A 21,777-nucleotide genomic window follows, 5' to 3' on the forward strand; every position below is an offset into this window, starting at 1 on the left:
TGATGGTCCAGTGACAATGTTTTGTGCTTGTTGTTGGTGGGAAGAAAAAAAAACACAGCCAGGCGAGTAAATGAGAGTGAAAGAACGACAAGTGGCAGACAACACAAATAACACTGAGTTGATTTTACTGCGTTGGTGAGCCAAGACTTGAGAGGTTGTTATGTCACGCGCCATGGCGTATACTGTTTGTCCGTCATGGTGGAGATTTCACTGCTTGTTCTATTTTTGCATGTTATTGAACGGTACGCCTTTAAGTTCAAACAATATCTGGAAATTCTGTGGTAATTTACACAAGATGATTACACATTTACTGCGTCCACATTTCTTTAAAACTCCATAAATGAAGGCGTGCCCTGCATCTCAGTAATTACAGAGCTACATCAATGCAGACCTATATTTAAACACATATTTAAATTGCAATACAAAAAGTACACCAATTATAACAAATCTTCATCTGAAGTTCAATCTTGTTTAAGGGTTAATTACTGCACAGCTCCTGCTCTCATTAAATCTACTAATGACATGTTTTTAACATTCGGTATGATCGTGCTTGATTGACTGGAGCAGTATTTCTAGGTCTTAATTTAGCAAGTGGATCCATACAATATATATTTTCCCTTGTATAACTTGTTGTATAAATTGTTGGTGTTTCAGTTTGCTTTACTAAGGCTTAACTCGTTATTTCATAACTTGAGACTGTGTTCTATTAAATGGAATAAAACAAAAGTAGTTACTGCATAGAGAGGTGTTGGCCAAGGGTCAGTCCTGGGACTACTTTTGTTTTCTTCCATCAGTGTGCTGTATAGTAGCGTTGTGATGATACTGGACTTTATAACCTCAATACAATATCTTGAAAATATTGATATTGGATACCATTTTCAATACCATGGGGAAAAACACTGACACTGAGGGCATGATATTTTTACAATATTTCTCAGTCTAAATATAGCAAGTTCATCCATATAGTTTTCCCTGTAGAATTTTAATTTGTTGGTCTCTCACTTTGCTTTACTTTCGCTTAACTTGTCATTTCATGACTTGAGACTGTGTTTTATTAAATGGTAGCCACTCTAAATAAGTTACTGCACAGAGAGGCATGCCCCAAGGGTCAGTCCTGGGACCACTTTTGTTTTCTTTTGTTTTCCATCAATTTGCTGTATAGTAGTGTTTTCATGACACTGATTTTTCATTAAAGGTAATTATAACATGTCTATGATAACAAACATTTTTTTTCTTGGTAATTAGCAGAGAGCAGAATGACTGTAGTAAACACTAACAATAAGAGAAAGCAAAAAAGCACAGCCATGATGGTGTATTGTTACTGCGGAGAATGAGTATTGATAATGGTTGATTGACTGGAACAATATTTCTCAGTCTTAATATAGAAAGTCGATCCATACTTCTCCCTGTATGCCTTTAATTTGTTGGTCTCAGTTTGCTTCACTTTGGCTTAACTCATCATTTCATAACAATGTGTTTCATAAAATGGAATGCACAGAGAGGTGTTGGCCAAGGGTCAGTCCTGGGACTACTACGACTTTTGTTTTCTTTGATGTTCTATTAATGTGCTGTATAGTAGTGTTGTCATGATACTAGACTTTTTAACCTCAAAATTATACCTTGTAAATATAGATATTTATCACCTTTTTTTATACCACGGTGAGAATCTGACACTGAGGCATAAAATTAAACATTTTCATTAAAAGATAAATTTAACAAAGCTATGATAACAAACACTTTCTTTCTTGGTCAGTAGCAGAATGACTGTGGTAAACATGAACAATAAGATACGAAGAACACTGATTGGTGGAACACACACTTGCAGTGTTTCACACTTCTGGCACAGGCAGCAGCTGCAAACTTTATTTCACTTCTACAAGCTTCACTTCGTTTGTTAGCCCCGGGGCTAAGACCGTAGTACCGATAAGCGCTAATGGTATCGGTTCTTTTGTGCCGGCGCTGAACTCCTCCACATACACACACACACACACACACACCTACACAGCACGATAGTGAACAGCCGGGCGTCCGTGATGGAAACGAAGTGAAGATAACTCAAAAATAACTCGAGTTGACGGCAGCTACACTCGCTACTGTAAATGACATTAAACCTTAGCAAGTAAGAAGCCAATACTTTATCAATACATGGGTTCAGCAAGCATGAACATGTAAACATGTAGACAGTGATAACATGGGCTATACCGGGACCTGAGAATTGAAATTTCGTTCCACTGCATGTAAATGTGATGTGAATGACAATAAAAGATCCTTGAATCCTTGAATCAATATGCTCCGTCCACAGACTCTCACCCACCGACACCAACGTTATGTCTTACACGAGGACAGCACGCTAGTTCGGCTGATAGAGAATTGTTACTAATAAGCTCAAATGACAGCTGTCTGTATGTAGGCTCATTTACCTTAAAATACTTTTAAACTGAGCTGCTGGCTGAGACAAACAGCCCCAACTCTCTACACCAGCACTATGTTACCAGTAAACAAGCTGACAGAGCTAAACATAGGGCACAGGCCGAATCATCTACGTCATCATGCTAATTTGAGCACATTTTCCAGAAACGTAAACCACACAGATTACCAGGAATTCATTTACCCAGGTAAATAAATTCCTGGTAATAAATGTTCCTGGAAATGTTGGTGGAAAAGGGGCTATTGTAACAAAATGGTCCACTGTGTCAAAAGCAGCACTTAAATCCAACAGCACTGAGGTCTGAGTCAGTGTTCAGGGGAATGTCATTTAACATTTTGCAAACACGTTACCCATAAGCACTTGATCTATTATCAAGCCTGTTACTGTGGCTTTTTTAGAAGTCGTTTTGCACCCTGGTGGACAAACCTGACCGCTGAGCCCTGAATTTCAACTCAGATGATGATCTTGTTCCAAGATGCGCTGGATGTGAGAACTCCATGAATTAGCACACAGAATAATCAAACAAAACAATCTTGAGCATTCTAATGGCCCGGCAATTACTGTAACTCCCACATTCATACAAACAGCCCCAGCACAAGCCATGAGTCATTAGGATCAATTTTAAAGGCCGAGCACTTGCACAGAGGTGGGGTGAGGATGAGGGATCGGGGGAGGGTTTGTTTACCTGCACTTCCCTCGCTCATAGGCTGTTAAGAGGATTGATTAGGAAATTAAGATGATTTCAAAATTGCTGTTTCATGCACAGATAAAAACAAAGTCCAGCAAGACAAAGAAAGAAATATACAATTTTATTTTAATTTGTCTATGCATGACTTGGCTTGGACCTGAGTATTGAATATGTGACTCAAAGGGCATGTGACAAGCAATCTAACTGCTAAACTAATGACTCTGCTCATAGTTTGTCATCCTTAGTCTGCCTGCCTCTTGTAGACGTCTCTATCATCTGTTTGCTTAGCTGCCGGGGAAGGATCCCTGATACTTGTGTATGCTTACACACGTGTGTTTACACGTAGCTCTCAGTTCAAACTGTTTGGTGTTCTCCCTCATGCCATCCGTCCTGACACCGCTCTCTTCTGCAGAGAAATATTGTCTTTATTTACCATTGTTTAATCAAGATGGTGGATGGGTTGAGTTTAATTAACCCAAGTTGGCGATAAATGTAAATGCCAAATGTCTGCCAGTGCTGCGGCATAAAGCTTTTACGAGGTAGAGCCCTTTTCTCGGAGGGGTATAAAGCAGCTCCGTGCTGACCCGCTGATTCTGGAATGGCCTGAGGTTGGTAATGAATATTGTTACGAGATAGAGGGAAGCAGTGGGAACTTTACATGCAAGTGATATGATTCTTAGTTACATTTCACAGATGAGATCTTGTAACACAACATTAATGTTATCAGACGACGCTGCTGTTGTGCAAATGTCGCCCATAGCTCAATCAGGTACAAGCAGATAGCGGTCTAAATTTAGACAGTGTGACAGAGGATGAGTTTCAGTTTACCGTCGATTTAGCAACAGGTAGGCATTAGTTTGACATTTTGGGGAATGTGCTCATTAGTTTTGTTGCCAAGAGTGAGATGAGAAGATTGCTACCACTCTCATATCTGTGCTGTAAATATAGGGCTGAAGACAGTAGCTCGTTAGCTTAGCTTAGCACAGAAATTGGAGACGGGGAGAACAATGGTGCGTTTGTTTTGTGCTCGGAGGTCGGAAATTCCCAGTTCCCAGTCGGAAGTTTTAACTTGAACGCACCCTGAGATCGGATTTCCAACCGCATCGACCTCGACTTACGAATTCAAGATGGCTGCCGGTCACATACATAGTGAGTAAACACTCACTTATTTGTTTTACATTAGGTGGCATGATGGTTTTGAAGCTGTCTATACTCTGAAAGTGCAAGAGCAACAAAGGCTTTCGTGCGTCCATGTTTTTTTCCGACTTGTCCACTGTTGTCAACTAGAATGCAAAAACTGTTGTCAACTCGGCCATCATTCCAGCCGTCATTCCCACTTCCAACTTCCGACCTCCGAGTACAAAACGAACGCACCACAAGCTAACCTAGCTCCACAAAAAACACAAAAACTTGAACCATTCATTCCAAGACTTTCCATTTTGAAAGTCTAGAGGAGCGTCACGATTAATTTGTCTCCATTCAAGTTAGCGGACCACAAAAACAGACGTGGCAAGCTCAGCCGATAGAAGTCCCTAGCGCGTCTGCTCAATGGGCCACACAATGCGGAAGATTCGGGTATTTTTATACGAGAGATGTCAAATTCTTTGGCTTCAAACACCATTGAGCAACCCAAACAGGAATGAACAGTGTCCTGTCTCCAACGCTGTATCCAGTTCTCTTTGTGCATCAGTGGTTTGCCCCTGTTGCTAGTGTTAATGCTAGGCTAAGCTAACCAGCTTTTATAGCCATATATTTAATAGACATACGTATGGTGCACTGTGTTTTTTCCCCACCTAAAAATCAACCCAGCAGTTAGTGTTAAAGGGTATCGGTTACCTAAAGCAAAATTAACCGAAACTGACATCAACCGCCACAAAATGACTTGTTCCACTGTAGGTACTTGAACCATTTGTTCCGATGACATTTCGAAAGTCTAGAAGAGCCGCAAGATTAAATGATTTTGTTCCCATTCATGTTAGCTAAGTGCAAAACTGCAACTGCAACTACGGGTAATTTTATACCCAGGAAGTCAAGTTTGGCTTTGGATGCCACTATATCCAGTTCTCTTTATACATCCATGGTTTGCCCCTGTTGCTAGTGTTAATGCTATGCTAAGTTATTGTTATTTAACAGACATACGAAAGACGAAAGCAACCCAAAATGTCAAACTGTTGCTTTTACCTTTCAGTTGGATGAACATGTCTTGTTTCACTAAATTACACAAGATCTTTTTTTAATAAGAAACTGCCTCTCCCTCAGTCTCCGTTCCCCGTGAACAGATTAAAATTATAGATCAAATTCATGCCAAAGGTGGTAGGAATGACAATATATTGCTTCAGTCATAGAACCTTTGCAGCCGCACTCCATCAGCCAAAAGACCGGACTGTCTACTTACAGTATTCGCAGCCTGCTATCAGTGAAAAGTGCCAGACGTGTTTTGCAGTGTGATCAACCTGAAAGAGACATGTCTGGACTGCAAGACTGATGTTTATCACAGCTGGTAGAATGTGGCCGGAGCGCTGCCAGGGTTCATTACCCACTAACACCAGTGGGTAAAAAAACTGCATGGACTCATGATACTGCAAAGCATTTTGGGTAGAAATATAATATATATCAATAATGCTCCTCATTCTTCTTCAGGGCTGTGTCTTACTTGATTGTGTTTTATTGATTTATTATTTATTTTCCCACAGACAGTCATATTCAGGTGCACAGTAGCAAGTGGGGATTTAGCAGAGGCTTTCGGTGTATTTCCTCAACGTAATTTCATTTAAGTCCCCCAATAATTTTTGGACTAATTATTTTCATCCTGCATCCCCCTGGCTCCGATAAAGGGGGTGAGGGAAGCAATAAAAGGAAGGAGAGGAATAAGGTCCATACTTGAGTATTTATGTCCTTGTGTCTCTCTCCGTTTCTGTCTCTCCCTTTGTGTGGTGACATCAGTGCGAAAATTCACAAGAATTATTCTCGTTTCTAATCATGGGAAATGGGATATGCCTAAATAGCCTGGCTCAATCCTTTTTGATGAGTGTTTTGCAGCAATCTCACATTTCCAACTTGTTCTGTGGCATTTGGGATTATTGTCGGGTTATGTGGCTGCTGGAAATGTGGTTCACGGTTGACTTGGTAACACAGCCATTACAGAGCCTTTCACTCATTCACTCACTTACTCACTCAGTCACCCACCCACACATAAATACACGCAGGGGCACAGTGTGCAAGGATTATGATGGGCTGAGGAAAATTGCGGGCTCCCGCTGCTCTCATCATGCAAGCCCTCACACATCCTGACCCCCTGTGAGGAGCTCGGGCCTGGCAGTGCCCCACGCCTCCAGCCAGACAATGCTGAGTGAGGCTGACCATCACAGTCTGAGACGTTGGCACTGCCCAGGTGGGCGAAGTACAGCAGAAAGTCGGGCATGCACTTTCACAGAAATGCTATAAATAACTAATTCGAAAATGTAAAACTGCACGTATACAAGGGATGAACAAGTACACCATTATCTGCACCTGTATCTGTTCAACCGGCTACAGCTATCTGTATCTGTATTTGTACTCTGAATGGGCAAGGTTTAAAGCAGAGGTGGGTAGGACGTAACCAGAAGTTAATATTTTAAACCTAAACTTGATACGGGCTGATCATATGTTGCTATTATTTATTATTTATTAGAACATTATTTACAGGGCAGCCTCAGAATTGAGCTTTAGATCATTTTAGAGTTCTGCAGTTACACCTCCAAAACACTAAATGGCGGTGTGGTTTCTGTGAAGTGCTGTAAAGACTACTTGAGTCAAAACACATCCAAAACACACATTAAACACACATTAAACATGGCTTCATAGAGACAATGTCAAACACAAGTACACAAATCAGCTTCACTATAACTCACGGCATTCACAGACAAACACTTGTCTTTATCTGGACACATTTTCCCCACAAATGCACATGCTAACGTTATTAGCACAAGCCTATGGCAATTTGCATTGTATAAATTAGCCTAGCAGCTAGCAGACTTTTCCTTTACTCATATGAAGCCAGGGACAACAGCAACATTTAACAAAGGTAATGTTACAAAATTCGGCTCCATTACAACTCACAAGATTCACTGACAAAACAATTGTCTTATACTAAACATGTTTTCCAAACAAATACAACATGCTAACGTTATTAGCACAAGCCTATGGCATTTTACATTGTGTAAATTAGCCTAGCGATGAGCAGACTTTTCCTCTGCTCATATGAAGCCAGGATAAATCACACACAAGACTTAAAATGCTATTTTTGTGGAGGCTTTATTGTCTTCACAATTTATTGTTTCTTATCTGTGAAATTAAAGTAAATAAAAGCTTTGTTTCCACTGAGGGAAATGGTTTCAGCTTACAGAAACAGACAGGAGGTCTGCGTCGCTGTGATGTGTAGTTATATTTCTGTGGAGGTGCACGTCAGGCTACGGTGTAATCATGTTAGCTCCAGTGCTATGTGTAAAAACATTAGCATACAGCCCTGCTATTTATTATGTACAATTTCTCATATACCTGTTGTGCAGCTGTATATTTTCAAACAGGGAAAAATTACTGTCCTTGTGCTTTTTAGTTTGATTACAGTCTGTTTTTATAAAACTGTTTGCGACATCTCAAATGTGGCTTTGACTTATTTATACTGAGATATATATCGTGAATCACCAGTCAGCCTGTAAATGCTGATATATGAATTTTTGTCTAAATAATACAAAGCTGGTTGAAATTCAGCAAAGTATCTCTTTAAATCTATGCCATAATAATCTGGGCTGAGCTTTTTGGAAATAAAGGCTCCCTAAAAATGTCAAGTTAATGTTGCCTTCAATATTCTGAATTAAATATAAGGCCAACATTTATTGAATTATACTTTATTTCTTTGGGGAACAGCATCGTAGGATTAAAAAAACTTGAGCATTTATTAACATTTTAATGACACAAACTTGAAAGTATTTCAAAAACCTAAAAGATTCAGGGCTTATGAGGAAACATTTGGGGCTGGAGCCCCAGAAGCCACTGCCCCGCCTCTACCCCTGGATACAAATACATATTTTCTGCAGCACAACACTGATAATTGTATTTTTTACAAGGGGAATAATCCATTAGCATATGACCTGTTCATTTCTGTAATTGAATATCATTTTGACTTTGGAAAACAAATACTTGAAACACGCCGCGAGGGGTTCAAGATGGTCAGCGCAACAGGACCAATTAATTAGTGGAAAGGTGTCATCCGTTCCATCCTGCACTCAAGGGGCATTGTGTTTTACTCATTATGCTAATGGAAACTTCTAAAGCATACTGGGCCTGAGTATTTGGGGAATAAATTTTAGCAAACAAAACAGTAAAAGTGACTATATTCTCTAATGTTTCACAGCACTTTTCCATGGTACATCACAGATTCATCTATAATTCATGCAATCATCACTTTAAGTTTAAGTACCATTCACCTCTGTTGTATTTTCATTTGCTGTTAAAGTATTCTACCTAAGAGTCCATTAACGCTAATTTGTAATCTTGTTGGATGTCAAAATAAAAGCATGAAAATCCAACAATCTGTGCTAATAGGTGACAATGTTTGGTTAAGCTTTCATGCTGTTTCATATTTTCTTCACCGCATCCTCTCAGCTGCCTCTCTTAAAGCGGCTTAACGACTCTCGGGGCCATTTTCACACCCACACTTGCTGCTGTACCTAAATTCAGTTTAGGGAGTTTCAGGCAGTTAACTTACCTGAGGCTATTACAGCTATTTTTACTTGCCAAGTGCTTGCCACTGCGAGACAGTCTCATCTCCAGTTTTCCTTTTCCTGCTGCCTCCCCGGTGCTGCTATTTGATCAGGGCTTTGTCCGTCAGGTTTTATTGGTTTATACTGATGCGATGGGAATGAATGAGAAACAGGCCTGTGAAAAGGTCAGGAGTCAAATGAAAAATATGAATATCTCTCTCCTCTGTTTGCTAGAATGATATTGCGTGATATTTGGAATGTTTTCTGAATAATTCATGGATGAATGGTGACAGTCAAGAGGAAGGTCCACAGATCAGTGTGCTGTCAAAATGTTAAATTCCTCAAGCAAAACAACCGTCTGAAAAACAGGAAATTTACAGTTCCTCTTTCATGTGGAACTATTAAGTTAAAGGGACCTACTGTGCTTCTCCTTATTTTCTGTTTTATATATTTCATGTTCAGACTGTTCTGAATGCTCTGGCAACAAGATGACGTCAGATTGAGCCGGATTTCTCCATAGCACACTACTGTCAACACATTCTTACTCCGACCTCGTCACACATTGACGTTTGGTCATGGACTTTGCACATCAAGATACGATGTGAAAGGTACCTGGATGTGTTGGCTGCTGACATTCTGGGACACCTTGTCAATTTGCATTGTCTTCTTTCAAAATAAACGCACTACGCACACATGGTTACGTTTTGCCTACACTCGCACATGGTTTGGTTTCAGAAAACAAAGAACTGGGTTTACCTTTACAATCATACAGGAAGCAAGCACCAGTGGCGCAAGTGAAGGTCAGTGGTCGTTGGACCCATCCACCTCCCTCAGACTTTCACTGCCTTAACTTTAATTGCTGTCCTATCGCGTTTCCCCATGGCAACTGGCTGCGTATCATGCTAATGTAGAAGGATGGCTATTTTCGTCGGTGTCTAATGCCAGAAGTCACTGCCCAAGCCCTGGTTGGATCACTGTAAATGTATTATGTTGATCTGTTCTGTACGACATCTATTGCACGTCTGTCCATCCTGGAAGAGGGATTCCTCCTCAGTTGCTCTTCCTGAGGTTTCTACCATTTTTTTCCCTGTCAAAGAGTTTTTTGGGAGAGTTTTTCCTTATCCGCTGTGAGGGTCCATAGGACAGAGGGTATGCTGTAAGGCCCTCTGAGGCAAATTGTGATTTGTGATATTGGGTCGAAATTGAATTGGTTTCACCAACTTCAGAGTGAGACCGGGTTGCTATTATAGGTGTTAACATTATGTTGCCATAACTACTACATGAAGCTACATGCCAGCATCAGGGAACGAACATGTTTGTTTGTGGTTAGAAGCTTTTATGATGAAGTTCAACAGGAGAAATGCCGCTGTAGTCAGTCAATTCCAAGCTGTGAATACACTGCTACATGTAGCCACATGCTAACGTCAGGGAAACATGTAATCTTGGTTGCTGAGGTTGTAAATTTCTCTCTGATTTCAGATCATATTCCTGCTGGAACATGTTCGTTTGGGTTTAGGAGCTTTTATTGATGACTTCTAAAAAGGAGAAAATGCTGCTATACAGTCAGTCCCTGAATGTGACTACACTGCTACATGTAGCCACATGCTAACGACAGGGAAACATGTAATCTTGGTTGCTGAGGTTGTTAATTTCTGTCTGATTTCAGATCATATTCCTGCTGGAATATGTTCGTTTGGGTTTAGGAGCTTTTATTGATGACTTTTAAAAGAAGAAAATGCTACTATACAGCCAGTCCCTGAATGTGAATACACTGCTACATGTAGCCACATGCTAATGACAGGGAATCATGTAGTCTTGGTTGCTGAGGTTGTTAGTTTCTCCATGATGTCAGATCATATTCCTGCTGGAACATGTCTGGTTGTGTTTATAAGCTTTTATTGATGATTTTTAAAAGGAGAAAATGTTGCTATACACAGTCAATCCCCGGCTGTGAATACACTGCTACATATAGCCACATGCTAACATCAGGGAAACATGTAGTCTTTGTTACCACGATATCTAACAATCTCGTAGCAGAGTCTGTCTATTTTATTTTTTGCTCATCATCGTTTATTTTATTTTATTTGATTTATTTAATGCAACCTAACATGGTTCCAATACAGAGCATGAGACTGATCTGTTGCACAGAGTTTATAGCTATACTTTTTCCAAACCTTAAATGAAGTGTGCGCTGCACATGTGAGCATTTTTGTTGATCACCTCCGTCCAGTCCTTTTGTCATATCACATTTAACCATAGTTGTCTTTGTTTTTGTTGACGGACTCTTTCTATTCTGGCTCCCAATAACACAACACGACAACATTTTAAGACTCCTATGTAGCTTACAGCCCTGTGGTGGAGAGTCAAGTTTTGCCTCCAGCCAATAAAAGTACGTCATCGTCCTGAACATGGTTCAAGATCTCTGCTAGGCCAAATGCAAACTAAAGAAATTCCCATCCTTCTCGCTTCTGCAGTTACCAAGGCTCCGCTTGATATTGCTGCTTAAAATAGTAAAGTCAGCTTGTAGGAGACACGGGGACCATGGGGAAGATGAGCTAACAGTTAATCAGTACAGGTCATGACTCACAAATCTGGGGTGTTAGCCTCCAGAAAGTCCTGTGCAATTACTGCTTTACCTCTATATCTGACCAAAATTTTGATTATACTTGTTTGGAAAAGGAAGAAAACATCCAGTCCATCAAGTTAACTTGATTTGTGGCATATCAAGGAGCCTGTGTCAAAAAACTAAATCATACATGTGTGTAAGAAGCAGGGCTGTAGGGCTTTAAACCCTGTTTAACACATCAAGGTAACACTATTACTGTGTTGCATGTGGCTTATTTATTTTATTAATTAAGAAATTGCCTTCAAATTGCTCTAGCATATCAACAAAATATTTCTTATATTGGCTAAATTTGCATTACATAAAGAACTCCTATACCAAACCTGCAGACTTGTGCAACAATAGGCTTGGCAACGGGTCCCCAGACCTAATTAAATTATTTCCGTATTTGCACGCCACAATAGGGAAGAGTAATTAATTTTTTGCTCAAGTGCAATTCATTACCAAAGGCAATATCAAGTTTATTAAATGTGTCACAAATTAGTTTGATTAATTATATTTGCTGGAAGTTGGGAAATTGAAACTTCATCCACTTATAATTATACCTAATGGAGATATTTTCAAAGTTAAAAAAAAAAAAATGGGGAGGGAAAAAAAAGTCTTGGTCATTAACACGCATTGAATCACTTTGCAAGCCACTCCACAGAAACTAGAACTAAAGGATGGAGAGAGAGCTGCAGATGAAAGTGAGAGAAGTCACTACACACACACACACACGAACACACACACGAACACACACCACGCATTCATCAGACAACAGAGACTGCAGGAAATCTGCTGTCACTCATCAACATTTGCTGTTATCAAAAATTATTTATATTATGTTTACACTTTGCTCTCTCAGCACCTTAAACCCCGGTAATTAAACAACACCTGTTCTATTCTCGTCAAAATATCTGATGGCTGCCATCCCTGCCTAAGATCCCCTGCGGAGCAATGCTTTTGGCGTGTGTTGCTTCCCTGACTTTGAATCTAAAGGCAGTATTTAAAATGCTGCCTTTGTGATCTGTGAGCACTGGAGAGTCGTGTTTTGACAAAGAACATAACAGCTGTACGGTTTAATTTTCCTTCCCCAGGTGCTTTCATTATGCTCATGCTTTTAGAGACGAACTCATCACACCAGCATTTAAAATTGACAAATTTCAGCCAAATCAATTTATGTTGAAGGAACAGTGTTCTTAGTGGAATCTCTAGCAAAGGCAAAATAAGTGCGGCCAGATTCATGACCAGTTTAGTGAACTTTGAGACGCAAATTTACACTGTTGACCAAACCGACAGTTGGAGAAGCCAAAATGGAGGAAGCTAACATGCAGGTTTTAAGAATAATACATTATGATTAACTATTTCAACAATTTATCTGTTACTTTTTGGTTGTTTAAACGATTAAACAATGACTTTTAGCTAACTGATATTCTTGCTCAAACTCTAACCAATCTCAAACCTCATGCCTAAACCGGATGAACCCAACCAACAAAGGCAACAAGTAGGCAACATGTAGGCAATCAGGGTTGGTCCAATGCGACATTTTCAGACTATTAGAGCTTCGGAAGCATTAGCCTGCTATCTATCCTTGCTGAAACCATACAGAATCTCAGTCCTCATGCCGAAACTGAACAAACCCAATCAATGAAGGCAACAAGTAGACAATCGGAGTCGGTCAAAGGTGACATTTTCAGACTATTAAAGATTCAGAAGCATGAGCTGGCAGAGTATTGGGCAGTTCCTGTTCCGAATTGCTTTTATGTTCGCGGTTAGCTTGCCAGTTACAGCAGTTTACCTACCATTCTTGTGAGTCCCCACCATGTCATGAATTTTCTAAGACCAAACATCCATCCATCCATCCATCCATCCATCCACCTACATACCCACCTACCAAGGCACAGCCCTTATTTCAACCATTTATCTATTACTTTTTAGTTGTTTAAACGATTGAATTATGACTTACTAACTGATATTCTTGCCCAAAACCTAACCAATCTCAATCCTCTTGCCTTGACCTGATGAACCCAACCAACAAAGGCAACGAGTAGGTAACGAGCGTCAGTCCAACGTGACATTTTGAGACTACTAGCTTGCCAGTTACAGCAGTTCACCTACCAGTCTTGCTAGTTCCCACCATGTCATCAAGTTTCTAGGACCGAACATTTTACCATCTATCTATCTATCTATCTATCTATCTATCTATCCATTAGGGCCATAACGGTACATGTATTTTGTTTTATTTTAATTCCATTTTTGCGAGCCAAACCATTTAAAATATCTAGTTCCCCGACAGACATAATTGAGTGACGGACCGAGTCCCGTAAATCTCCGCTTTCACTTTGTGAAGCGCATTCTAGCATTTTGACAACATGGCAAGTGAGCCTGACGAACCTGAAGACCCACCCACACACCTTAAGTCCTCCGTTTGGGAACACTTTGGTTTCAGGGTAAAATACGAAGATGGAAATAAACAAGTGGACAGGACAAAAGCAGTGTGCCGACACTGCAGAACAGCGGTCGGGTATGTACTTGGAAACACGTCTAACATGCTAACGTTTGAACGTTAACCGGCACGACTAGAAAAAGCAATCTGGTGCAAACTACGATATCGTCGTCGTTTAAAAAGAAAGAGCGTTTCCCTGACCATCGCGCTAAAGAAATAACCAACGCCACTGGAGTTGAGTAAAATTGTTTAAGCTGCACTTTAGATATAAGCATGTTTTGTTTACTGCACTTTAACAAAGTGGGAAAGCTAAGTAAGTTCCTAGTAAAACTGAATCTGAGCAGGCTTTAAAGCTGACCAGCTGCACTATACTTTTTATTTTAATTGAGTAAAACTGTTTAAGCAGAAATTTATATTTAGATTTTTCATTCAAAAAATGTGTTAAGAAACAGCAGGATTTTATTTTTCACTTTTATATTTCTACTTTCATTCAAACAATGTGAAAAAGCAGGATTTTATATACATTTGTTTCATTCAAAAATAGGGTAAAAAGAGTTAACTGCTGTGGTGGTATGTTTTAATAAGGTTACCAATAAGTAAAAGATATTTAATAGTTGTCTATTTTTTTCATTACTGTACCGAAAAAAAACAAACCATGACTTGTGTACCGAGGTACGTACCGAACCGAGATTTTTGTGTACCGTTACACCCCTACTATCTATCTGTCTGTCTGTCTGTCCGTCCGTCTGTCCGTCCGTCCATCTTATTGTTGCACCACTTTCCGGTGTGACCAGAATCACTCACATTGTGACATACACAAGACAAATGTTGTATTCTGTTGTTTTACCAGGTCGGAATTTACAACCTAAGTAATGCATTTATGTGTCCTGCATTTCAGAATCGAATCATCATCATTAATTTAATCCAAACCTGCACTGACATCATCAGCACATTATCAGGTGCGGAAGTCATCAGCATCATCAACTTCCTCTATCCTTTTACTATTAAAAGGTGAATCAAAGACGTGAGGATGAAGGGAGGAAAAAAGCCTGTGTATCCATCTTCACTATCTTCTATCTCTCAGAAGCTTTTTACTCTCTCCGGTAATCACGCAGCACACCTCTCATTTCAATACAGGGCTGAGTGCGCTGAGTGAACGCTGCAATCTGGTCCTTGTAATGAAAACGTATATTCCAGCTCCCCTTCCTGAAAGGAGGCCCCATTAGAGGACTCAGTCTCATTGATTGAAATGCTTTTAAACTTGCACGTGTCCATTAATGCAGGAGGGGAGGCTTTTGAGAGGCACAAGACAATGGTACCATATATAAGCCATTCAATATAAAAGTAGGAGCAGTTCCCGGGTTTTTTTCTTTGTTGGTTTTTTTTTTTTTTTTTTTTTTTGAACCCCAGAGCCAGTGAATATATTCCAGCTCCAACTGAATTAACTCCACATTCTGATACTCTAAGGCCTGCTGATACCAATCAGCAATGCAAACATTTTATTTTCTAATGGGGGGATGTTTGATTAGAAAACCTGACTGCTCACACACCTTGAAACAAACTCCATTTGATAAACATCGAGTTACTCACTGATGCATCCTGAAAACAAGGACACCACAGGTACAGCACTGACTTGAATTGGTAATGGGTGTTGCAAAAACGCACCAAAATCCAATTGAGTGGGTTTATAAAGAGCACGGGGTTATGAAGAGACGTCTGCCCACCCTGTGGCCAAGATAATCTGCAATGATATATACCCTAGCGCACCTTTGCACCTGTCTGCGTTGACGGTCACTAAGTGAACGGTGAGGTCACATCCTGGACTTTAAAGGGATAAGATAAGTATGTAGGCATGTCTGGTAATAGGCTCAGGTGGCTTCTGCTTTAATGAAGGGAGAGAAATTGATTTGACATGCTTCGTCCGGCAACACCATTAACAATCCCGCTCTCCCATCTTGCCAGAAGCTTCTACACAAAGTAAAGACTTTTCTTTTCTCCATTATGCATACTATCTATTGCATCTAACATAATCTTCTCCCCGTGAAAGCAAAATACAACCCAAACACGTACAGTAAATGGCTCCCACTCCAAACCTGCTAGATTTAATCTTTCCTGCTCCCGACGGAGTTCGCCTCCGCACTCCTCTAGCTCCTTTCTCGGGAGGTTACGGTAGCTGTCGAGGGGGAAGAGCTGCGCGTTTGATCTGACCCCTCAAATTCAATTACGGCCCAATCAGATCCCCCGGAGACTGACCCCCTGAGCCAGTCAAAGTGGTCTCGTCTCATTTGGAAAATAGAGGCACGGATCCAGTTATGCGTTCAGAAAGAGAAGTCTAGGAGGTCTTGAAGGGGGTGTTCGAGATGATTATCTAATCTAAGGGTAAGAAGGGGAGATAAACGGTGGAAGAAGCAGCAAGGGAGGCAGACAGATGGGGAGAAAGAGGAGAATTGCGAATGACAACAATGACAAATCTCCCGATTCCATAAACTAACACACATCCACTCGAGTTGCCCTGCTGTTTTTAAACACACGCTGTCTACGTCTCAATCCAGATTCATGATCTGCTTATGTAGCCAGCAGGTTGCCTCAGATCAGAGCTTTTTTTAAAAAGAGATGCTCTGAGATGTGTGGGAGCAAGAATCTTACACAGCCTTCTTTTTGGTTTAATTTCCCTGAGTGGGAAAAAAAAAGAATAAAGTGTGCATTTACTCTGAAAGTGCTGCAGGATGCAGACAGATCAATTTTGTTATCGGTGTGGAGAACGCTGTCAGAGGAAAAAAAAAAGACTGCTTTGCTGTGCCCTGACATGACATGATAGAAAAGATAGCCTTGAAATGGATTTAGTGTTTCTTTGATGCCACATTTTTAGATGTTTATGCTCATTTTCAGATTCATGCTTGTATTTCTGGGTTTTTACCAAAACATGTTGAGATGCATTAATGGTCAAAAACCACTTTATTTAAACACACTGTCTGTGCTGAACACATTATTTGCCCTCTGCATGAGAAGGCCCAGTTTAAGGTGTTGTTTATCTCCATTTTTAAGCCCCCCTTCCAGCAAAACCCAGTCTTCTCTGATCAGCGTCTGGGTCCTCTGCATCTTGATGTCTCAGCAATCAATACAGCTTCAAAACACAATCGGACATGTTCTGGCAGGAATATGATCTGAATTTGGGAGAGAAATTAACAACGCCAGCAACTGTTATATGTTTCCCTCACATTAGCATGTTGCTACATGTAGCAGTGTACTTGTAACCAGCAAAATGACTGCGTATAGCGGCACTTTTTCCCATGAAACAGTCAAGATTGGTTAGGGAAATTCAAATCACCCTCCTCCACAGATATTGGTTAGAGTGGACACAACATCAGATTTAAGATGGCAATGGAGTGTAATGAGTTGTCAATTCTGTCTGATACCAGCAAACTACTAACATTGGAGCGGACCATTTATCAGTTACATTTTGCCATCCACTTCAACCATTTAGCTGTTACTTTTTAGCTAACTGTTTTAACAGTTTATCCATTACTTTCAGCTAACTGTATAAATCTTTTATCCATGACTCCAACCCATGGGCGTAGCGGACGTGGGGTACGCATGGGACATGTCCCCCGCACTTCCCGTATATGTGCCCTCTGTCCCCCGCACTTTTTTTTTTTTTACAACCGTTCAATACGTTTTTAACATGTGGTAACATGTTTTTCTGAGCCTTCTTTAAACACACCATGAGTAGGTGGCGCCAGGCGTCATACACATGCTGTCGTGTTGTGATCTGAATCAATCGCACAGACAAGACATGCTCGGCAGTGCTGCTGTGTGTTATGTTCAGCAAAGCAGCCACCAAGAAGCAAAAAACCTTGCACAGTTTCTTCCAAACAAACCGTGTAAGTTGAGCAATGCTGTTGCATGTAGATAATGTTTGCTAAATGATGACTAGTCAACAGATGCCAATATATCAAGTTAAGCTAGTTAACAAGAATACTAATGTTATTGTTACCTATGTTAAATACCTTGCTAGCTAGTTTCATGCTAGGAATAAACCCACTCCTCCTTAATAAGAACTTGTGCTCACTATTGCTTTGCACATATTTGTTTAATCTTTATTGCAACAATATAAAGAACAGGGTCAGGGAGGAGACAGTGGACCAGAGGCCAGCAAGGATGATCATACAGGGTCCTCACAGGTGAGGAGACATTATAACTGGCTGATAGAAAATATCTATAGCATAAAAGTGACTGTGTGATTAATTTCCACAGCTATGTCACCACTACTATTCCTAATTCTATTTATGATTTTTGCTTTGCACATTTATTATCTATATATTATTGCAATAGATAGAAGAGGGACAGGGAGAAACCAGGCAGGTATCTGACACTTAGTTATCTGGCTACTTACCCTGTAGATGCTTGAGGATCATTCTGTGTCAACTCAACAAGAGTTTGGCAGCTAAAACTTTAGATTTTGATAGTATATAATTTTAAAGAACTAAAGTCGGTCCCCTGGTGCTGTACTGTGGCTGTTTGTGGATATGTGGCTCTTTAGCCGCTAAGGAGAGGTGCAATTGAATGCGAGAGGATGATAAATCACTCAATAGACCTCTAAACAATTTGTCCCAACTATTTCAACCATTTGTCCATTTCTTTTAGCCAAAAATTTCAACTATTTTTCCATTTGTTGTAGTTAATCATTTGAACCATAATAACCGTAGCTATTTCAAGCATATTTTCAATACTTACTTATCAATTATTTATTGCTTTTAGCTACTTTCAACATGTAACATTTTGTTTTTTAAATCTTTTACACCATTTATCCATTAGCCACCTTGTAGCTAACTCAACTTGCTGTTTAGTACTTTAAGCTAACTATGTCAAAATGTGTACTTTTAGATATTTCGGCTTTTTATTTATTACCATCAATGTATTTTAACAATATTACTTTTAGTTAACTACTTTTCACACAGCAGAGTGTTGCCGTGTAGGCTCATGCTGGTTGACGTGATGGAGCCTCCATGTTTTTATTTTCTTGGCCAACATAGTAATAAAATGCGAAGTGCATCCTGGTACTGTTATGATCCTGGGTTTTTGTTTGTTGTCTGTTATCTTGAGGACTTTGTTTGTTGGGTTTTTCTTTATTTCATATGTTCATTATTTTTTCATTTGTACTTCCTGCCTTTGTGTGTTTTCCCGCCTTAGCAATTATCTGCCCGGCCCTGATTTGTTGCACCTGTTCCTCATCAGCCCTGCTGTCACCTGCCCCTCGTTACCTCCCTGCTCCCCTTGTGTATTCAGTCTTTGTGCTCACCTTGTTGATCTCTGCATTAGTGTCTGAGTTACTTGTTGGATTCCCTTCATGTTCCTCAATACCTGATTTGTTCCTAGTTTTGTGGGGTTTTTGTTGGTATGTTGTTTAACTTTAGCCTGCTTGTTGCCTTTTGTCATCAGCTTCATGTCATTAAAGCTCGCCTTTTGTTGTTTTAGACCTGCCTGCCTGCTGCGCTGCATTCGAGTCCTCTTTTAAACCCTGAAACATGATAGGAACAGGTAGGCACTGCAGAACAACTCAGCTCTCTCGGCCAATATAGCACGCACTGATGAATTTATCACTTCAATTGACTGTATTTACCATCAACACTGTTCGGGTGAACAAATGTCCAACTTGTTTGCAGCTACACTGCCTGTTTTATTCAATCCAGCTCTGTGTATCCAAGAGTCACAGGCCATTGACAGTTTTTAAAATCCATATTCGAAGCTGTCCGAGGCACAGTGACTGTGAAACCATAATGAATCGAATCTCCCACAATGTGATATTCACATGCACACATTAGCATATTTTACCTTAATGTGCAAAGTGTAGATATGCCAGCTGGGAGGTCTGTCATTCGTCATCTAGTAGACAGGATATTTGATATGTAGACGACTGCCCTACTGAATTTCTCTGCAGGAGGTGTAGCCAGTGTGACCTGCTGAAACTTTAATACACTTAACTATTAATAGAAAAGGGGGGACGTGGGGGCATGGGTAAACTCAGAGTGCTTGGCAGTTTATAAATAATAATGGCTGGTGAACACTTTAAGAAGATGGTGGACATTATGATATATTCATATGTGATGTGAATGAGCTGGAGAGGGGGAAATAAGACAAGTTTTTACTCGACTTCTATAATTTCATCACGCGTCCTTTGCATAGCCATTTTGCCATAATGTGGCTTTTACTCTGACTTTGAAACATGATTTCCTTGATGCGTCCATTTTGAAATGTCATTTCCTCGGAAATGCTGGCAGTTCAGTCTTTCTTTATTTACTTCCAACAAAATTTCCAAAAAATGGGTTTTGCTGATGAGATAAAACAAAAAAAAAAAGCTTGTGTTTGAAAAATCAGGATGACAAACACAAGCACAAATAAGAAGTGCAGAACAATGAGCTCCAGCAGAAGCTATATTGTCATTGCTGAGTGCTTACCTGTATGGAATTTGGCACTTTTCATTCCAGTTAGCACCTTTTCTCCTCCTATTTCCATTTAAAGTATATCAAGAAGGAATTCACAAAAGACTAGATTACAGCATCATGGAACAACAGATATCTGCCAGTGGGTTTATTTATGCCACTGAACATTTTGCATGAAATGACTCACCGTACACAGTCATCACCGGGGAGTCAGTGGTGACAGCAAAAGTCATGCATTTATGATCTGTCATCTATTTTACCGAACATACAGCTCTGTCGTGTACAGCGCTTTTAGAGCTGCGTTTCATCTGTTCGACAGCGGGGAATTAATCTCACAGAAATCTTATTCTATGGACTAATACATAAGAGATTAACAGGAGTGACGTGTGTGTGTGTGTGTGTGTGTGTGTGTGTGTGTGTGGGAGACGAGGGGTGAGTGTGTTTGGTGCATACAGTATGTTTTGTGTGCCACCAGTAAAACCTCCCAGAGTCTCACACAGAGCCCAGCAGGGGTTTGTATTATGCCTCACCAGCTCACTAGCACCCCCTACTGCTACGCCACTGCAGCCTAGTGACAGGCCGATTTCACAGCTCTCCAGGCCTGTGTGGATGCATGTTTGGTGCATGTGTGTGAGGTCCAGGTGGATAGATGGGAGCCCGAGACCCTGCGGTGGTGCAGACACGGTTGCTGAGCTGGTTGTCGCATGTAAACAGTTTTCAACTCAAGCCTTTAAGGCACCACCACCACCACCAACACCTCTCCCTTCTTCTTCTTCTCCTCCTTTTTTTTTGCATTTCAGTATCTTTGTGTTGAAACATTGAGTTGTGCATGTGTGCATGTTCTCGCACGCACTCCCCGAGTTGCTGACAAATACACTATTGCACATCATTCAGTGCATTTTAGCACATTGATCCAGCTGTTGGAGTCAATATTGTCCTGAGCTGTAAGTCACGTGAGTGCTGGAGTGTGTGAGATGTGCACACACACACACGCACACACACACCAGCACCGGTTATGGCTAATGAGGGAGGGCCGGTGCACTGCCCAGGGGGCCCTTCCTGGAGCGCTACTCCAACTCAGACAGCGGGATGATTAATGGAATGTAAATGTTGATGGATTATTGAACAGGGAAATGATAAAGTTGGCCCGTGCTCCCATAAAAACCAGGCAGGGCACTCGGAGTCGATCAGCTCATGCGTGCGTATGTGTGTGTGCCAGAGTGCAAAAGTGCACAAGGGTGTTTATGGGGGCAAACCTAATAGCCTGAGGTTTAAAAGCCACAACCCTTTAACCTGCTTTTAAATAGCTAAACGGGCGCACAAAAGCAAAGCTGGTAAAAGCCAAATACAGAGCGAAATCAATGGGGTTCTTAAGTGGGTCATCAATACTCCGAGAAATAAAAATTACTCTGATATGATGTAATTAAATCCT

At 40.5% G+C, this 21,777-nt stretch overlaps 1 long non-coding RNA gene across 1 annotated transcript in view; it reads right to left on the reverse strand.

The window, feature by feature from the left end:
- The window catches only part of LOC125884040 (uncharacterized), a 29,606-nt gene extending 9,764 nt beyond the window's left edge, over positions 1–19,842 (reverse strand). Inside the window, exons 1-2 of the long non-coding RNA XR_007448639.1 lie at positions 19,738–19,842; positions 8,863–9,032 (exon numbers count right to left, since the gene is read on the reverse strand). This is a non-coding gene — a long non-coding RNA (uncharacterized LOC125884040). The remainder of the gene's footprint in view (positions 1–8,862; positions 9,033–19,737) is intronic.
- Positions 19,843–21,777: the final 1,935 nt, after the last annotated feature.

This window comes from Epinephelus fuscoguttatus, linkage group LG23 (genome assembly GCF_011397635.1).
Source record: "Epinephelus fuscoguttatus linkage group LG23, E.fuscoguttatus.final_Chr_v1".
Lineage (NCBI taxonomy): Eukaryota > Metazoa > Chordata > Actinopteri > Perciformes > Serranidae > Epinephelus > Epinephelus fuscoguttatus.